This window comes from Myotis myotis, unplaced genomic scaffold (genome assembly GCF_014108235.1).
Source record: "Myotis myotis isolate mMyoMyo1 unplaced genomic scaffold, mMyoMyo1.p scaffold_m19_p_3, whole genome shotgun sequence".
Classification (NCBI taxonomy): domain Eukaryota; kingdom Metazoa; phylum Chordata; class Mammalia; order Chiroptera; family Vespertilionidae; genus Myotis; species Myotis myotis.
In genome coordinates this window covers 119,996,252-120,017,297 of record NW_023416335.1, presented here as the reverse complement: position 1 = coordinate 120,017,297, position 21,046 = coordinate 119,996,252, and the positions used below count along the sequence as shown (strand labels likewise).

Here is a 21,046-nt window from a genome sequence, read left to right as displayed (position 1 = left end):
TTAATATCATGCCTCTGTTGTTATATCCTTTTGTTACTGTTTATTAATAAATGTATATATTATTTTCATATACATTTTACTAATTTCCTTTCATCTCTCACACTTCTATTATAGAGAAAGGGCAAATAGCAATATTAAAATATCTCTGCTAATTAATTCCCTTTTTAAAAAAATATATTTTATTGATTTTTTACAGAGAGGAAGGGAGAGGGATAGAGAGTTAGAAACATTGATGAGAGAGAAACATCGATTAGCTGCCTCCTGCACACTCCCCACTGGGGATGTGCCCGCAACCAAGGTACATGCCCTTGACTGGAATCAAACCTGGGACTCTTGAGTCCGCAGGCCAATGCTCTATCCACTGAGCCAAACCGATTAGGGCAATTCATTCCCTTTTAATGTGCACGAATTTCGTCCACAGGGCTACTAGTGTTAAATAATAGGAGAAAGCGTCGCTGTTCTAGAAAGCTGAAAGAGTACTACATCAAATTTTGGGATGAGTTTATCCATGGACATTAAATGAAAAATCCTGCTTTGAGATCCGGTGTTAATGGTTTTTGGCTGTGCAAACTAATTTATTACCTGTGATTAGAGATGCCACCCTTTTTCTGGCAAGCCATGAAGGTGTTCATCTATTATTAAATACTAGTTTTTTAAAAAAATATATTTTATTGATTTTTTACAGAGAGGAAGAGAGAGAGATAGAGAGTTAGAAACATCGATGGGAGAGAAACATCTATCAACCGCCTCCTGCACATCTCCTACTGGGGATGTGCCCGCAACCCAGGTACATGCCCTTGACCGGAATCGAACCTGGGACCTTTCAGTCCACAGGCCGACGCTCTATCCACTGAGCCAAACCGGTTTCGGCTTAAATACTAGTTTTAATGTTTAACATTTAATGTTTACTTGTTGATTTAACAAACATTGAGCTCCTACTTTGTATCATTATATTTTTCTGGTGAATTGTCCTAACTAGAAATAAAGCTGAAAGCAGTGTGAAAACTTTAGAAAATGGTAACTTGCTTTTCTGAATTTTTGGACTCCTGAATTAAAATTAAAGTGACTCAGTGATTTAGAGTAATATATATATATATATCTCCCATGTTCAAAGGCTGTTAAATTGCGTTGTTTACCCATATCTTCAGAAAAAAAATCACTTCTGTCGTGGCAAACAACCTGCTTCCCTATTTATAATTGTCTGGCCCTCTAGCAATTTCAGCGCGAAATTATAGCTAATTTGCCTACAAACGTCAGGTGGTCATAATAATCTGGCCACTCAGTGTATTTAAAGAATATGTATATTTTCTCCTGGATTTTTCTTTTCAAACTGTGGCCTATTTAGTAGGATAAAATGGATGTGAGGATAATAGATTTCTGGAAATAAATTGTAATCCTTATTAGGAATATCGATGAAAGAAAGAGCTAGTTGAAAAAATGTCCAACGATCCAGTGTTTCTTTGATGATGTTTGTTTTTTGTTGATAGCATATTTCTTTGTCTTTGGAGAGGTTCCTTGGGTGGGCTTTTTTAGCCAGTAGTTACAGTTGGTTAATTAGTAACTATTTTCTTTATTGAGTGTTTTGTGGTAAGGATTCCTCTATGTCTCATCAACTACCCAGTTTTTACTGTAAAGAAATTAACAAAGGAAAAGGATATATTCAGCAATTTTTGGTTGTACTTGTGTCCTTCCAAATATTTAATTTAACTTTTTTCTCCCACTCTCTGGGAGCTGTTTAATACAACCACATTCATAACCCTAAATGAAGGAGGACCTGAATTTTGCAGGAATTACTGCATGCTTTAAAAATTGTCTTGTGAGCCCTGGCTGAGTGGCTCAGTTGGTTGGAGCATCATCTCATACACCAAAAAGTTGCAGGTTCAATTTCCGGTCAGGGCACATATCTAGGTTGCGATTTTGATCCCTGGTCTGGGCTGTGGGAGGCAACCAGTAGATGTTTCTCTCTAACATCAATGTTTCTCCCTCTCTCTAAAATAAATAAAAACATATCCTCTGGTGAGGAGTAAAAAAATTATCTTGTGATAGGTACTTGAACATTACAGTTTGTTTCTCTGAAAAAGAAAAGAGCAAATCATCAAGAATTCCTTGATAATGGGAATCTGTAATACACTTACTTAACTATTAGAAAGCACTAGAAGCCCGATGCATGATATTCATGCAAAGGTCTTGGCCCTTGCCTGCCGCCTCTGCCTCTGCCCTCACCCGCTGCAGCTTTGTCCAGAAGGAAGGGCGTCTGGAAGGACGTCTGGTCTAATTAGCATATTACGCTTTTATTATTATAGATTGTAAAATTCTGAAAGAAACAGCTCAGTTTTCAAGACTAAGAATATTGATTGGCAGTTTATATTAAACCATTTCCATGGAAAATTTTACAAAACTTTGTATTACCTAGCTTGTGCTTGAGGAATACAATATATTTTTTCCCCATTCCAATAAGCGTAAAGTAAAAAGCTATCTGAGTCTTGAGCCCATGATACTTACTGCCTTCTGCTAAAGTTTCATTGTGTATGCTTAGGCTTATTAGTTTATATGTTTCATTTTTATTTGGTTTTTAAATTCTCTGTATAGTAAAAAAGAGAAATTATGCATTTTAATTTGTTTTTTAAATTTTCTATATAGTAAAAAAGAGAAATTATGCAAAATGGAGAGGTCATTCTTTTTGCTCTTGAAACGGATATTTGGGCAGGCTAACCTCTGATTTTCCTTGATGCTGTAAAATTTTGTAATGAAGAAACTTTGTCCTTCATTTTTTTGGGTTAATTTTTACTTGAGGATATTTTTTTCCCATTAGTCAGAGTGGAAGGGAGGGGGAGTGACAGAGGGAGAGAAACATTGATGTGAGAGACACATCCATGGGTTGGGCACTCACTCAGACCTGGGCCAGGGATTGAGCCTGCAATGAGTTAAGTGACCTTGAGCAGAACTGGCTAGGGCTTTCCTTCATTTTCACTATAGGCCCAGTGTATGAAATTCGTGCATGGGGGTTGGGGGTCCCTCAGCCCAGTCTGCACCCTTTCCAATCCAGGACCCCTCGGGGGATGTCCGATTGCCTCTCGCTATCTGGGACTGCTGGCTCCTAACCACTCGCCTGCCTGATCGCCCCTAACCCCTCTGCCTGCCTGTCGCCCCTAACGGCTCCCTTGCTGGCCTGATTGCCCCTAATCGCCTCTGCCTCACCCCACACCTGGGACCCAGGATTCCCTCCTCTGGCCGGTTACAGGCACCCGGGACCCGGGCTTCCCTCTGTCTGGCCGGCCGCAGGCACCCAGGACCCAGGCCGGCCACAGCTGCAGGGGACCGTGAGCGGGCAGTTTCTCCCAGACTGCAGCCACAGGTGCCCAGGACCACGGGGTGGGCGGCTTGTCCCTCTCCTGGGCCGCAGCCGCAGGAGCTGGCGCCTGGGACTGCGGGGCAGGCGGCTTATCCCTCTCCTGGGCCGCAGCCTGGCTGGTCCCCATCCCTCTCTCATGAGCTCATTTGTGCCTTGCTGGTCCCCATCCCTCTCTCGTGAGCTCATTTGTGCCTGGCTGGTCCCCATTCCTCTCTCCCCATTGTTTGAGCAGTTACGGTGTGAGGGTGGGATGACCGTTTGTGTATTAGCTCTTTATCATATAGGATAGTATCTTGAAAGTGTAACTGAAGGTAATATTTTTTTCAGGTTAAGTTTCTTCATTGTTTATATTGAGTTTTCTTTCATGTTTTGTGAAATCTTGTAAGAGCTATGTGTCTATAATTGAGGTATTTTCATTGTCAAAATATAAATAATGGTATGTTAGAGTTTATCTGTTTAGGGTAAAGAGTTTTGGATAGGTATTTCTGTATATTTTTTCTTTGTACACCAGTATCATTTCTGTTGTTGGTATGAGGTAATGATATTAAAATGAAAGCAAACCTGCTTTGGTAAGTCAATTGCAGATAAATAGTTGTTTAAGCATAGCATTAAATTTTTTTTTTTTTTACATGATTGCATTATGCTTACATTATAAACCTCCTACAGTATTTATTTGTTTCAAAGAAAACCATTTTTGGGAGCTAAGTGAAAACTATTTTGTAGGATTTAAAAATCTGCTGAGAAATTGGAAGGATATATTCAGAAAATGTTCTTTTTTTGGTGTCAGGAGTGGGATAGAAAATGTTCTTAATTTTGATTATCTTTCATAGATTTGATAAGCTGAATAATTAGTAATTTATTCTTGCCATATGGCTCTTCTTCTCTTCTTCATGGGCATAGAAACTTAGAATAGGTGCCAAATTCTTAGGAGACAGGCACACTTGAATGAGTGTTTTTAGTCTTTACTATCCTGTAAATTCATGTTACTCCTGGTACAGAGTATTTTCAAGAGATATGAAACAGTTAAAAGAGGGCCTACTTAAATGGTAGTGGATAAATTCCTGAATTTCCCTTGGTATTTCTGAACATAGCTATTTATTTTCAAGATATTGGTTCTTAAAAGTTGTGGGAATATTGGCCACCATAATAACTTAGAGGCAGAAGGAATTTCTTGGATTTAGGGTAGAGAGGGCCTAGTGTTGCTAGATATCCTGCAATGTTTAGGGAAGCCCTGAATATTGAAAAGTCCTCCCTTATTCCATATGATTTCCAAATGTCTTTCCAGAAGATTGTGTAGGTGAAAAATCTGTTTATAATGACCTGAACCTAGATCCTAGCTACATAAATGTACATAATTACATTAGCATTTCTTGGGTGGCTACAATATGCACTAAATTTTTTAGCAGTGTAACTACTGTGTAAGGGGATGGAAGGTTGTACTTTGTTTTGTTTAAACATTACCTAGAGTTTTTATCATTTTAGAAAATTACTTCAATAGCAGCATTGCCTTGTTGGGCAGTGCAAGCACCTATTCAGCCTCTGGTGTAGCTGTCTGTAGCATTTACATATTAACATACATATTATTTTCTTATGAAATTTTTTTCTAAGAGTTTATATTACTTTTTTTATTGCATGTGAGGGTGGGATTATTATTTAAGAACTAGAGGCCTGGTGCACGAATTCGTGCATAGGTGGGGGGGTCCCTTGGCCTGACCAGCGATCGGGGCCAATCGGGCGGGGGGGGGGGGTGGTGGTTGGCCGGCTGGGGGGAGGGACTGCGGGAGGTTGGCTGGCTGTGGGAGGTTGGCTGTGGGAGTACACTGGTCGACTGGTCGTTCGTTCGGTCGCTTAGGATTTTATATATATATGTCAGGATAGTAAAGGGCACATTACAGATATCCTATATAATAAAAGGGTAATATGCAAATTGACCCTACCAGCAGAACAACCGGTCGCTATGACATGCACTGACAACCAGGGGGCAGACGCTCAACGCAGGAGCTGCCCCCTGGTGGTCAGTTCTCTCCCACAGGGGGAGCTCTGCTCTGCCACAAGCTAGGCTGATGGCTGCGAGTGCAGCGACGGTGGCGGGAGCCTCTCTCATCTCCTCGGCAGTGCTAAGGATGTCCGACTGCTGCTTAGATCTGCTCCCCTCTGGGAGCGGGCCTAAGCTGTCAGTAGGACATCCCCCAACAACTCCTGGGTTGTCAGAGGGATGTCTGACTGCCAGCTTAGGCCCGATCCTCCTGGGGAGCAGGCCTAATCTGGCAGGTGGACATCCTCTGAGGGGTCTGGACTGCGACAGGGCACAGGCTGGGCTGAGGGATCCCTCCCGAGTGTATGAATTTTCATGCACTGGGTCTCTAGTTTGTTATAAAAAGAGAAGAGATGGCATTGGGTCTGATGACCTTAAGAAACACTTGTGTAGTGAATATGACACTGCATTTATAAAAGGAGACTTACTTTCTCATTTTGATCCTGGCTCTGCCAATTAGTAACTGGGCGTATGACCATGGGCACATTGTTTAATCTTTTTGGACCCAGTTTTCTCATCTATAAAAGTCCAGAGAGCTGGACAAAGTGTTCTTTAGAGATTGTTTCTTATAAAATTATCTGATTTAGCTTTTGTCAATTATCCTAATGGAATTCTCTGAGAGTCTGTTCACCTAGGCCTTAATTCAACTGATTCATATAACTAAGTTAGGCATTTCTGGGAACTAGAAGTACTCGACTATTGATGTTCTTTTCAAGATAAGCAGCATAAAACCAGTGCTTGCATATAAAAGAATAGAGAGCCATGTGAGTTTCATGAGTTGTCAAATGGAGAAAATGCTTTTATGGTCATTGTAATAGTTAAATGAGGTTAAAGAAGATAATATGTATAAAATGATGTACAAGACTACCTGACATTAATAAAAGTTAATTGAGTTAGGATCTAGTCAGATAGTTTGTAGATAGAAATAATACTGTATAACATTTTTTGACGTATGATGTGTACTTTATAACCTGCTATGAGAATGGAAAAAAGTAGCATGGCACCTATACAGTATTTCTAGGAAATGGGTCACAGTGAATAATAGCTTCATTTGGATAACTAATTACTGTCTAATATTCCTGAAGGAGTTACTAGAAACTTTGAGTAGGGTAATTAGCTCTCAGGGTTTTAAGTTACAGTCATATCCATTATTTAACATTTTTATTTTCATAGTGACTGATCCATGAATTATAGAGTTCTTTCCCAAAAGGAATGTAATATTTCTGGAAATAATTTTTTTTTACTGTTCTACTTTCTTTCTGTGGTAAGGAGTTTCTGTCAGTTGGACCCAAAACTCTCCACAAATATTTTAAATAATGTGCCTTGCATGAAGAAGACTTAACTTTCACAAGAATGTGAGTTTCATAGGATCCAAAGACTTCCGGAAAGGAGTTAACATTAACTTAAGAGAAAGGACAGAGAAGGGATATAGTTGATAAGTTGAGCAGATGGTAAAGATATATTTTGATTAAATAATCATTCTGTATCAGCATGTGTAAATGACACAGGAAAAGTACTGTACTTCTTGTTTTGGTTAGGTGGAAAGCTTCCCAGACTTGGATTTCACACACCAGTAAAATAAAAATTGAAAAACAATTAGCTCCCCTTCACTTTGTAAAAACTGGTGGGGACTGGAGGCTGGCATGGGATTGTCAAATAAAGACAATTAAAAAGGATAAATTACTTGATATTCCTACTGCCATTTTATAAGAAAAAAACACATTTTAACAGCAAAGAGTTAGAATTGCATAATCTCAGAGTATAGAACCGTGATGGCGAACCTTTTGAGCTTGGCGTGTTAGCATTTTGAAAAACCTTAACTTAACTCTGGTTCTGTGTCACATATAGAAATTTTTTGATATTTGCAACCATAGTAAAACAAAGATTTATATTTTTGATATTTATTTTATATATTTAAATGCCATTTAACAAAGAAAAATCAACCAAAAAAATGAGTTCACGTGTCACCTCTGACACACGTATCATAGGTTCGCCATCACTGGTATAGGACAGTACTTCCCAAGAAAATTTATAGATTTTAAGCTTACAGTGTCAATTTTATTAAGGGTTGGTGGAAACTTATTCATGGACTGGTATTTAAGAAGCATTGGTTTACAGCTCGGGCTGGTTTTGCTCAGCGGTTAGAAAGTCAAGTCCGGGTACCAAAGGATTTCAAGTTTGATTCCTAGTCAAGGGTATGTACCAGGTTGCAAGTTCGATCCCTAGCCCCAGCAGGGGTGCTTGTCTCTCTCACATTGCTGTTTCTCTCTCCCCCTCCCTCCTTTCCATTCTTTCTAAAAATCAATGGATATTCTTGGGTGAGGATGAACCAAACAACAACAAAAAAGGAGCGTTGGTTTACAACAGAGGTTGCCATATTTGGCCAATTGTCCAAATTTTGCCTATAGGGTTTGTACATCCCTCACAAGCTATTAGTAAGAATGTTTTTTACATTTTGAAAAAAAATAAAAATAATAATATTTTGTGGCACATGAAATTTATATGAAATCCAAACTTTAATGTTTATAAATAAAGTCTTATTGGAACAGAGCTATGTGTTGTCTACAACTTTCCCCACTACAATGGTATAGTTGAGTAGTTATGACAGAGTCCATATCACCTTTTAAATCTGAAATATTTAATATCTTTATAAAGAAAGTTGGCTGACATCTGGTTTAGACAATAAAATAACTAGTAATAGCTAACAGACAACTACTGCTAAGTGGTAGTAGTAACAGCTAACTAGTAGTAACAAAGGTAACAGATGACTACTACTACTGCAACTACTACTACTTACTAAGGAACAAGCCCCGTTTTATGTGCTCTGCCTGTATTAATCATCATAACAATCTTAGGAGGTAGGGACTATTATTTTTATTTTCTGATATGGAAAATGAAGCTTAAAAAGAATAAATAACTTACCCAAGGTCACATAGCTGTTAAGTGGCAGAGGCAGATTCAAGCCCACACAGTGTGCTCCATTTTTTGTGCTCCTTCCTACTGTATTGGACTGTCAGAAAAATGAAGCAGAGAGACACTTCAGGATACAAATATATTCTTCACATTTACCTTAATTATTTTGGGAGAGGGGGAAGTAGCCTTATTCTATAGTTGCTCAAAATGTTACCATTGAGTAAGTTGAATAGAGAAATCAACATTAATTCATGATATATGAACATTTTTTTATTTGACTCTGGATTTTACCAAGAGGTTTGCTGATTGAGATGATCTATTTATTGATGTCCTACTTATTGAACTTCCGAGCAAATAAATCTATCTTTTCTGTACCATATCTTGACTTCATTTTTGCTGTAATTAAAATAGTAAATTATATTATTAATATAGTGAAGGGTAACTTTATTCTGTTCATCATCAGCCTAAATAAGTATTTATTATGTTGTTCCTAGAAGCATAAGGCATACTTCCCAAATCATGGATTTAAAAATTAAACTTGTATTAAAAAATTAAACTTGTATTGAAGTATGCAGACATAGTTTAATTTAGAAAGTTTCATGGCTATTCTTTTTTAAAATACATATGGCTTTGTATCCCAAAGAAAAATTAAATGATCAATATTTAGTTGGATATTTAGGTGAAGTTATTCTAGAGGAAATTACTATTTCTCTTATAGAGAAGGCTTTGAGGAGAGGAAGTGAGGTTACAAAAACTGCTTAAATCAAAGGTGGGGAATGCACATCTCGTGGGTCATATGAGGCCCTCAAAATCATTTGGTCTGGTCTTGCCAAGGCATGAGGGGTGAGTTAATTAAATGCTTGACTAAATATAGTAGGCTAATTTTTAAGTTGATAATTTTGTATGGCCTCAAATGATTTTATAAATATCCAAATAGCCTTTGTCAGAAAAATAGTTCCCCACCCCTGGCTTAAGTGGAGGAAGGAATATTAGCAAGTAAGGAACTGAACTAGGATTAGGATGACTAATTCTAATTTCACAAATATACAGTGTGTTTAAAGACAGCTTTTATACATTTTAATGACAGTATAAAATGCTGATTTAAAGAAATTGAGGTCTAGTACCTACACTTTATTTGAATTAAACATCACCTGAAGTTTGAGATTTAAAAATGTTGGTAACTAATGTTCACTTAGTTTTGCGATCCTCTGAAGCCTACATCCGAAATGGATTTTAAAAAAATTTTATTGATTTCAGAGTGGAAGGGAGTGGGAGAGAGAGATAGAAACATCAGTGAGGAGAGAGAATCATTGATTGGTTGCCTCCTGCAACACACCCTTACCAGGAATCAAACCAGGGCCTCCTGGTTCATAGGTCAACGCTCAACCACTGAGTCACACCTGGCCAGGCTGAAACTGATTTTAATGGGTTACAGGGGTGGGCAAACTTTTTGACTCGAGGGCCACAATGGGTTCTTAAACTGGACCGGAGGGCCAGAACAAAAGCATGGATGGAGTGTTTGTGTGCACTAACATAAATTCAAAGTAAACATCATTACATAAAAGGGTACGGCCTTATTTTTTTTTTAGTTTTATTCATTTCAAACGGGCCGGATCCCGAGGGCCGTAGTTTGCCCACGGCTGGTTTAAGACCATACAGAAGATAGGACTGACACTTAAGATTCTTTTTTCAAGTACATATATTTAATTGCCCAATAATTTTACCTTATTAGAGATGGAATCCTAAAGAATGGACTGCAGTGTTTTGTAGGAGTGAGTGTGGTGATTAGGGTGGTTGGAGGGGAATTAGGTGAAGAAGATAGGGGAGTAGTAAAAGTTGAATTTTTTACTTGTGGTTGACTTTTACCTTCATATTTGGAAGTTGATTTTTTTTAAAAAATAGTTTTTAATGATTTCAAAGAGGAAGGTGGAGGGAGAGAGAGATAGTAACATCAATGATGAGAATCTTCGATTGCCTGCCTCCTGCATGCCCCCTACTGGGGAATCTAGCCTGGTTCATAGGTTAAGGCTCAACCACTGAGCCACACCAGCCAGACTGGGGGAAATGTTAATAGGCTAGGAATATAATGCTGATAAAACTGCCAGTGTTTTCTATACTAGAGAATTAAATTTGTTTAAATGTTGACTTACTTCTGGATTTTTGCATGTATGTTTTTCTATTTGCTATTTTGTTACTCTTCCTAATAGTGAGAGTTTACAGTATTGTTAGAATTACATGTTGGTAGTTTTTTTCTCTTACCCATTCCATTCATAATTTGAAACTAATAATTTTGAAAACTGTTGCTTATTGCAAGAGTTATCTGGAATTAAAATATAAAACTTGACTGCTCAGGTTGAGGTGGCACGTTACAGTCCTTGACAGCTACTGCCACCTCTTTTTCTTGTGACAGATGGCTTCCCCTCCTGGTTGTAATTCACTGGATTTTTTTTTAAAGAATGAATACCATGTGTTTCCCATTTTGGCAGTGATTTTCTTCTGCCCACTCATTGGCTTCAAAGGAACTTGAAATAATTGGATGTGCTTGCTGCTAGCATTTATGCCAGGAAGTGGATACAATTTGACTCTCTTTGCCAGGTGTTCACTTATTAGAAAAATTGTAGCTTCCTAAAATTAAACATTATTTCTTTGTCATACTAAGGGTAAAATGAATTTTATTACTTTTTTTTAGAATATACTTTTCACTTGATGTTATATATTATATATATTTTTGGTAGCATATTTATTACAAAACAGGTTTTAAAATCTAAATTTCACATACTTATAGTATATTAGGTTGCAGTCTGTATAAGATATTGAATGAGTAGATCTAGTTTTAATGAATATAATCATGAAAGGGATTTATATAACAAACTCCAAAAGCAATTGAAATTGTCATGTATGTTATTGAATTTATATTTGAATATGCTTTTTGGTACATGCGAATGAACAATAATCTCTGTCCATTTTACCTTCCTTGCTCAGTATCTTGTCCATTGGTGGACATAAATGACATTATCTTAGTCTAAATATAAGCCAGTTTAATTCTATGAAAATTCTGTTCATATTTGGAGGTATGGTGTTTGGCTTTAAAAAACACCTGCCCTTTGCCCTGACCGGTTTGGCTGAGTGGATAGAGCATCAGCCTGCAGACTGAAGGGTCCCAGGTTCAATTCCAGTCAAGGGCATGTACCTTGGTTGCGGGCACATCCCCAGTGGAGGGTGTACAGGAGGCAGCTGGTCGATGTTTCTCTCCCATCGATGTTTCTAACTCTCTATCTCTCTCCCTTCCTCTCTGTAAAAAATCAATAAAATATATTTTAAAAAAATAAAAAAAATTAAAAACAAACAAACAACAACAAAAAAACACCTGCCCGGTCAGAGTAAACAAATATAGAGTATTTCTTGACAAAAAATACGTAAGATAAATATAAACATGTATTTTGATATTGCCTTCATTACTATTGGAATTTGGAATTCTGTCCTCAAAAGTCACTGTTCTGTGAAAGTCTCCTGTATTTGACTAAGTGAATCTAGTACAATAATGGTAATTATTATGAAATCTGTCTTGGTAATCTTTCTGAAAAACTGGCTCATGGTTCTCACCTTGACTGCATGTTGGCATCACTTGAGAAACTTAAGGGGAAATGAAAAGATGCCTTCACCCCCAAAGATTCTTACCTAGTTTGGGCTAGAGCAGCCGTGGGCAAACTACGGCCCGCGGGCCGTATCCGGGCAGTTTGAAATGAATAAAACTAAAAAAAAAAAGACCGTACCCTTTTATGTAATGATGTTTACTTTGAATTTATATTAGTGCACACAAACACTCCATCCATGCTTTTGTTCCGGCCCTCTGGTCCAGTTTAAGAACCCATTGTGGCCCTCGAGTCAAAAAGTTTGCCCACCCCTGGGCTAGAGCATGGCTTCCATGTGGGGATTTTTTAAAAAAATATATTTTATTGATTTTACAGAGAAGAAGGGAGAGGGATAGAGAGTTAGAAACATCGATGAGAGAGAAACATCCACCAGCTGCCTCCTGCACACCCCATACTGGGGATGTGCCCGCAACCAAGGTACATGCCCTTACCGGAATCGAACCTGGGACCCTTCATTCTGCAGGCCGACGCTCTATCCACTGAGCCAAACCGGTCAGGGCCCATGTGGGTTTTTTTCAAAGCTCTGTAGGTAATGTTGATGTATAGCAAGGTTGAGAACCACTGGCTACCAATGGTATGTGAACTGTAATCTATTTCAATATTCTGTCTAGTGAGATAGTTTGTAATCATGTCATAATGTATGAACATTTAGAAACAGTTTAAAATTTAAATGGATAGAGATTGTTTATCATTGGCATTTGAGAATATAAATATAACCTGGGGTGATTAGATTGTACCAGTATTTTGTGACATTTTAAAAGATTTAGCTTCACAGGGTACCTGGAAAGGTGAATAAGCATGGAATAGTAGGTGGTCATATTGAAATGGAAATACTCAAGGCGTAGGGCTGTTGTTAAGGAGAATGGAGAGGGGTGAAGAGAGTGAAATTAGAATGAGCTCTGGCTTCTGGGAGACTTGCAGTAAAGGAGTAGATGCAGAAACTGTACTTCTTCCTCACCCAGCAGATGTAGCTGGAGCTCATCCTTCTGTGAGTTAGTTAGTTAGTTACTAACACCACTTCTGTGAGTGGTGTTAGTAAAATTAATGGAATGAGAGGGGTGCCTTTTTATATCCAAGCTTGTTTTCTGCTTAGTGGCAGAAGTCTCAAATACCTCTTATTGGAACATTTCTTTAGCTTATATAAATAAGAATCACCTGGGAATACTTGTTAAAAATGTAAATTTGGTAGAATTACATGTTGGTAGTTTTTTTTTCTCTTACCCATTCCATTCCCAAAGTTTGTGGTTTTAGGATTGCTGGAATAGGACTCAGGAATCTGTATTTTGTTTTGTTTTGTTAATTCTCACCTGGGGATATTTTTTCCATTGATTTTTAGAGAGAGTGGCAGGGATAGAGGGAGGGGGAGATGGGAGAGAGAGAGAGTGAGAGAGAGGGAGAAAGACATCAATGTGAGAGAGACACATCAATTGGTTGCCTCCTACAGAGATCCTGACCGAGGCCGGGGATTGAACCTGCAACCCAGATATGTGCCCTTGACTGGGAACCAAACCCTCAGCCCTCCAGTTTTGGGGGCTGATGCTCTTACCACTGTACACACTGACCAGGGCAGGAATCTGTATTTATAGTAAGCACATCAGTCAAGGTTAATCACACTTTTTTGTCTACTTACCATCTTTGCAGTGTTTGCCCTGTCCTTTATAGTACTCTTTATTTAGTGCTTTTTTAAAAAAAAATATTGACTTTTTAAAAATGGGATTTTATTTTATAACTAGAGGCCTGGTGCATGAAAATTTATGCAATGGAGGGGGTCTCTCAGCCTGGCTTGCCCCCTCTCACAGTCTGGGAGCCCTCAGGGGCGGGAGTCGACCCAGCGACCAGGGGAAGGCGATGCCCCCATCACACCTCTGCTGCTGCCACTGCTGGCAGCACAAGCCTCTGCTGGCCCTGGTTACCTGCTCCTCAGGCGGCCCTGGGCAGCTGGGGGGCTGAGGGGACTGGGGGACTCGGGGACTCGGGGACTTGGGAGGTAGGTGTGTGGCAAGGCTGGGCATATTCCCTCTTTATTGGCTGTGGGTGCCGCCATCTTTGCAACAGCGTGAGGGTCAATTAGCATATTCCCTCTTTATTACATAGAATAGGCAAGTAGAGACAAAAACTTTCATTTAGACTGAATGATTTTCAGTTGAGGGTGGGGCTGAGTGGACTGGGTGCTGCCATCTTGTGGCTGTGGGCACCGCCATATTTGAGGGCGGGACAGTCAATTAGCATATTCCCTCCTTATTGGCTATGGGCGCCGCCATCTTTGGGGCAGGGCAGTCAATTAGCATATTCCCTCTTTATTGGCTGTGGGCGCTGCCATCTTTGCAATGATGTGAGGGTCAATTAGCATATTCCATCTTTATTAGATAGAACTAGAGGCCCGGTGCACAAAAATCTGTGCACTGGCTGGGGAGGGTGGTAGGGGGGTGTCCCTCAGCCCCACTTGTGCCCTCTCACAGTCTGGGACCCCACGGGAGATAACCACCTGCTGGCTTAGGCCCGCTCCACAGGTGGCAGATGGCAGGCCCGATCCCTCGGTGCCTGCCCCGCCTCCCTGGTTCGCACACATGGCAGGGCCGATCCGGGGGTTGGGGCACCACACCGGGTTGCGCACACAGCAGGGTCGATCTGGGGGTTGGGGCGCCGCCCTGGGTCGGGTCGCACACAGGATGCCCTGGGTTGGGTTGTACGTGGGACTCCCGGGCGGGCCGGCCGATCACTGCTCTACCACCCGGCCGCCCTGGGTCGGGTCGCACACGAACGCCCACCGCCCCGGGTCGCAGATAGCAGGCCCGGATGGTGGCAGGGCAGGTGGAATAGCGCTGTCCTGCCCCACCACCTCGGGTGGCAAATAGCAGGCCCAGATGGCGGCGGGGCAGGCAGGATGCCACTGTCCCACCCTGCCTGCAGTATGCAAATTAGCCGCCATCTTTGTTGGCAGTTAATTTACATATCATGCTGATTAGCCAATGGGAGGCATAGCGAAGGTACGGTCAATTACCATGTTTGTCTATTATTAGGTAGGATAGGCAAACAGAGACAAAAACTTCCATTTAGTCTGAATGATTTTCAGTTCTGCTTGCACACTAGAATTTCATGAGGAGCTTTCAAAAGATACTTTTGGTTAGTCCCCATCCCCCAGAAAACTGATTTTTATTGGTATTTGATAGTATCTGGGTGCCAATATTTTAAAAACACTCTCCCAGTAATGTAATCATAGTGCATATTTTGGGATGAGAATTTACAGATTTAAAAAAGTACAATGTAAATAGATTAGAAGCATACATTTATGAGTGCTAAATGAATTTTCTGGGTAGAATTAGAAATAAGGAAGACAGTGGTCATCTAGGAGTGTGGCAGGAAGGAGGGAAAAGGTGAATTGGTAAAGTATTTATCTTAATTTTCTCCTCTGCCCCAGTCTGCTTCTCTTGTTTTCTGTTCTTGGTGAATGGTAAGATATTTCATCTAGTCAGATGGTCCTCAAACCTACGTGTGCATCATAATTATGTGGAGGGTTTGTTAAAACACAAATTGCTGGGCCCCACCCTTAAAGTTTCTGATTGTGTAGGCTTCGGTGGGGCCCAAGAATTTCTGTTTCTAACAATTTCCAGATGGTATTTATGCTTCTCTCCAGGCATCACACTTGAAGAAACACTAATGTAGTCAACCAAGCTAGAAACCTAGAACATTAGATTTAGTTTTATTTTCTCTCCATATATCCAAAACACTTTAAAAATAATGAAACAACCCAAGACCTATGTATTCATTACCTAAAGTTAGCAAATGTTAATGGTGTGTGGAGAAATATTCTTATGAATTAACATTTCCTTTTTGGTCATATAAGGCTATAGTATCTCAAATTGACGGCACGGATTATAAATTCAGTGTTTGTTGAATGAATAATACCATTGATACTTTTTTCCTCTCGCCCCTTATATTTTTGCAGAATGTCAGTTAGTTATATTTAGGGTACACTTTTGAGCACAAGGAGTGAAATATGGCAATGAGATCAATGATTTTTATGTTAAACTACTATTATCTTGAAGAGGCAACTATGCTCTATTAGCTTGTTTGATCAGTTTTTTAGGCAGCAAAGTGTAATAAGGGCAGAGAAAAAGTATAATCTAGAGAAAAACAAAAATAAGTACTACTTATTTTTACAAATGAAATTATCAGATGCAGTCATTTTATCCTGTTTTTCTATTTAGTTTTTTTGAATAGTTCATAGAATTAATAAGCTGAACTTATTACTTGTGTGTCTAGAAACCTGGGAGGAGAAAGGTAAGCTGCTATGTATGGTGTATAAACATTTTGACAGTGTTACGAACATAGGATTTTATAACCTGAAGGGATAACTATATCATTTGTTCAGTTCTTGTTCTCCCTAAATATAACTAACTGACATTCTGTAAAAATATATGGGTCAAGAGGAAAAAAGTATCAATGGTATTATTCATTCAACAAACACTGAATTTATAATCTGTGCCATCAATTTGATTCTGGAATAGTTAAGGTAGTTTTGATTAGTCTTGCCTAACTTTTGGTCATGCATTAAATAGATGCTTCAGTATGGTAGAGATCTCTCCAGCTATGTTTGTTTTGTGAGGAAGAAATGATGCTGTTTTTATATTCTTCTGAAGGGCATTGTTAATCATCTTTATGTATCTTTTCATTTTGGAGTTAATGACAGGATTCCTTGAACTTGCTGGTTTCTATGATTTTTCTTCACCATTCTTTGAAGTGAGAATTTGTACATCACTTTGCAAAGTATGAACTTACTGTGTGATGAAAATCCTTGTATAGCTTCAGTTTTTTCCCCTCTCTCCCATCCTCCTTTCTACCCATTCATCCATTCATGCATCCATGCTTCATATTACATTTCCTGTACTAGTAATTATTCTGTTGACACACTTGTTTCCTTTTTGGTCCCTCTTGCTAGAGCTCTTTATCTTTACTCATAAAATAGACCTTAGGAAAAGAATTCTTTCCATTTTTCTTTAAACAGGGAGGCCAGCTTGTATTTGCAGCTCACATGTTAAGTTTGCGCAGGTACTAGAAGACAAGTTAAGACAGAGACTTTGTAAATTACTGAGGTGTTTGCTTCAGTTTTCATATAGTCTGGGGATTCGATCTCTTCTCTCTGTAAATCACCTCTTTTTATTCTTCCTTGAAAATGGAAGTATGGTCTTGAAGTTACCTTGACTTTTTTGGCAGTATTTGCTCATCTTTTAAAATGTTTGCAATAATGAGGACCAGCATGTCAAAGCACACTAGCTATGTTATCTCTAGTGTACTGGTTCTAGATTCAGAAAAAATATAGGTTATTATTATTATTATTTTTATTATATTCATGATAAGAATCTGAAAATTCACAGAGAACATATTAAGTGTTGTATAAAACATTTAAAAATCATGCATTCAAAGTTTAAACTATCACAATTCTCAATTCATCAGGATTAGCCAAACTTTGAAATCTAAGGTCAATTAGTAACTGACTTCCTTCTTTGTGGAGTGCTGCTCTAACGCCAAATGATTTTCCAGGACACGGGCACATTGTGTAGTGTGATGACCAATTGAAATTGGTTAGGAATTGCATGTTGCCAGTCCTTTAAAATAATTGTTTTTGCCTGTCATTTGTGAGTTACTGGGATTCTTGTCCCATTCCTCTTTTAAAAAAGTTCACTTAGCTTGTACATTGCATGTTTGTATATTTACCTGACCTCAGATAGTGCAGTCAAAGTTCAGCATTTAAGCAAAGTGGCTGGCAGTGTTCGCTGTTTTTCTTGTGGTAGGTCGCTGTATTATCTGGGTGGAATGCTTTGTGGGTATTTATATGGTTTCCTAATGAGAGAAAGGATGAGAGAACCTTTGTTTCTGCATATTCTCTATTTCAGCATAGCATTATCTAACCAGTCTATCAATAAATATTTATTGAGTTACTACTATAAATGACCAGAGTATGCTGGGTACTTTGATTCTTTTTTTTTTTTTTTTTTAAGAAAAGGGGAAGAGGCAGAAAGAAGAGTTTAAACCATGTTATTATGAAATATATATAGCAAGAGGTTTTCATAAAGGTGAATATTTGGAGGGGCAGAATTCGAGAGTATTTTGGCCTAGACTACCTGTTTCCTCACTGAGATGCAACTTGTTTGTATAAGTGGTATATTATTTAATGTTAAGGATTTCTTTAAATTTTGTATTTTATATGTAGATTAAAAAATTTAAGATATATATCCTAAAATATATAGAGTATTTCCCACAATTTCAGAATTTAAAACATTTATTAAAATGGAAAAATATTCATAATATATTAGGAGGGATGTTAATATATATGGTATACTAGTATATACTATGATCAGTTTTTTTTTTGAAACAGTATAGAGTCATTATAACAATGCTAAAGTGCAAACTATGGATTTAGACTACTAGGTGGTCTGTCACTTGTTATCCAAGTGACCTAGGGCAGTTTACTTTTCTTCTCTGTATTTTGGTTTCCTTATTTGTAAAATGAAAATAATAATAGTGCATCATGATGGAGATGTGAGGATTATATGAATTAAAATATATAGGCATTTAGACTAGGGACTGGCATGTGGTAATCACTGATTCTATGTTAGCTATTACTTTTATTTTAATTTTTTTTATAGGTGAATTTCAGCATAGGAAAAATGTTTTGAAGGATATCCACTAAAATATTTTCAGTGGTTTTCTCAGATGAATAGGATTATGGATTTCTTTTGTTTATCTCTAATTCCTTTTTTTTTTATATAGTGAAGTAAAAGATAATGAACAATGTGGTTTAGGAACATTTATATGAATTACTACATGGCAAAAGCTATAATTAGTTGTTAATAAATTAGTAATGGGCTACAAAGGTGTGATCTTTTTTAAAAAAATCTTTAAATTGTGTAGAAAACATGGTAGAAATACAGAAGAGAAAGAGTGCTAAAGCTGTCTTCTTCAACTTTCCATCTGTCTTCACATTATCCCTGACAGATATAATGTCAACATTAAATTTGCAGTGACCAGTTGTTTACTCTGTTTTAAGGTAATTTTTCAATTAAAAAATTGGTAGACATCTAAGAATTAGGAAATTTTCTTAGATTTACCTAGACCTGCCTTTGTGTATCTACTTGACATTTATTCTATGTATTCAGTGTGGAGCTAGGTAAGATAAATCTAATGCTTCTTCCAGAAGAATAATATAATAGAACAAGAGTTTATTAAATTGATATTTAGTAGCTTATAGCATTGTGCTGATGAGGAAACCTCCACTGTTGCCGTTGCTTCACTGCACCCTAGAGGAAATACTTTAGTTGATGCTTTGATGCTACTTATGAGCCAAGAATTGACCTTGTAAGCACTGGGAAACTGCTGCTATTTCCATCTCCTAGAGCTGGAGTCATCCATTTGTTATCTATACCAGTAAAAATGGAATTAGAGTCTGTTTCTACTCAATTCCATATGTCTGATATGCATATGACCTGTTGGCAGAGTCTGGATCAGATGCCTGGGTCTAGCTACAAGGGAGTGGGGGAATTTGAGTTTTCACTCTTTCACTGGGGAAGCAGGACTCATAACAAGGGGTTTTCTCACATGTAGGAAGATTATGAGTACAAGCCCATGAAAATGTTCAACATAATTAGTCATTAGGGAAATGCAAATCAGAGCTACAGTTGAGGTACTACTTCCCATGCCCTAGGATGGCTATAATAGGTGGCAGGGGGAGAAGGGGAGGGAATAACAAATGTTGGCAAGGATGTAGAGCAATTGGAACCCTTGTACATGCTGGTGAGAATGTAAAATGGTTCAGCCACTGTGGAAAACAGTTTGGCAGTTCCTCAAAAAGATAAATATAGAAATGCCATATGACCCTGCATTTTTAGGTATACACCCAAAAGAATAGACAAGCTATTTTCAAACTAGTACACGTATATACATGCTTATAGCAGCATAATTTACAGTAACCTAAAGGTGGAAATAGTCCACATGTTCCTCAGTGGATGAATGGATAAACAAAATATGGTATATTCATAAAACAGAAAGTTATCTATACTAATAATAGAGGAATATGCAAATAATTTGGAACTCCATCACAGTAACGACCGAAAAGCAGGCTGCATGGGGTGGTGACAAGGCCGGCAGGGCGGTTAGTGAGAGATGACCAAACGACTGAACAGCAGGCTGCATGGGGCAACCAGGCTGGCAGGGGGGTTAGTGAGCGATGACCAAGTGACTGAGCAGCAGGCTGCATGGGGTGATGAGGCTGGCAGCAGGATTAATGAGGGACGACCAAACGACTGAACAGCAGGCTGTGTGGGGCAACCAGGTCGGCAGCGGGGGTTAGTGAGAGAAGACCAAACGACTGAATAGCAGGCTGTGTGGAGCGACCAGGCTAGCGGGGTGGGGGTCGGGGGCGCAGTTGGGGGCAACCAGGCCAATGGGGGGGCAGTGAGGGGTGACCAGGATGGCCGGGGGGCAGTTGGGGCAACTAGGCCAGCAGGTGGGGTTAGGGGCAACCAGGCTGGTGGAGGGGGGCAGTTGGGGGCGACCAGGCTGGCAAGGGGGGCAGTTAGGGGCAACCAGGCCAGCGGGGATGTGCAGTTGGAGGTGACCAGGCCGATGGGGGGGGGGAGCTGGGGGTGACCAGGCCTATGGGGGCGGGAGCTAGGGGTGACCAGGCTGGCAGTGGGGGGCAGTTAGGGGTGATCAGGCTGGCAGGCAGAGGCAGTTAGGGGTGATCAAGCTGGCAGGGGGGACATTTAGGGGCGATCAGGCAGGCAGGTAGGTGAGCATTTAGGAGCCAGCAGTCCCGGATTGTGAGAGGGATGTCCGACTGCCGGTTTAGGACCGATCCCCGAGATTGGGCCTAACTAAACCAGCAGTCGGACATCCCCCGAGGGGTCCCGGATTGGAGAGGGTGCAGGCTGGGCTGAGAGGACCCCCTCTCCTGTGCACGAATTTTGTACACCAGGCCTCTAGTTCAGACATGAAAAGGAATGATGTTCTGACATATATTATGATGTGACTGTACCTCCAAAACATTATATTAAACTAGAGGCCCAGCGTGCGATTGAAATCGCGTGAGGAGGC

At 39.4% G+C, this 21,046-nt stretch overlaps 1 protein-coding gene across 16 annotated transcripts in view; it reads left to right on the top strand.

Moving 5' to 3' along the window:
• Nucleotides 1–21,046, top strand: part of ERC1 (ELKS/RAB6-interacting/CAST family member 1) — a 520,764-nt gene that overhangs the window by 48,660 nt on the left and 451,058 nt on the right. The gene's annotated exons all lie outside the window — the stretch shown is intronic.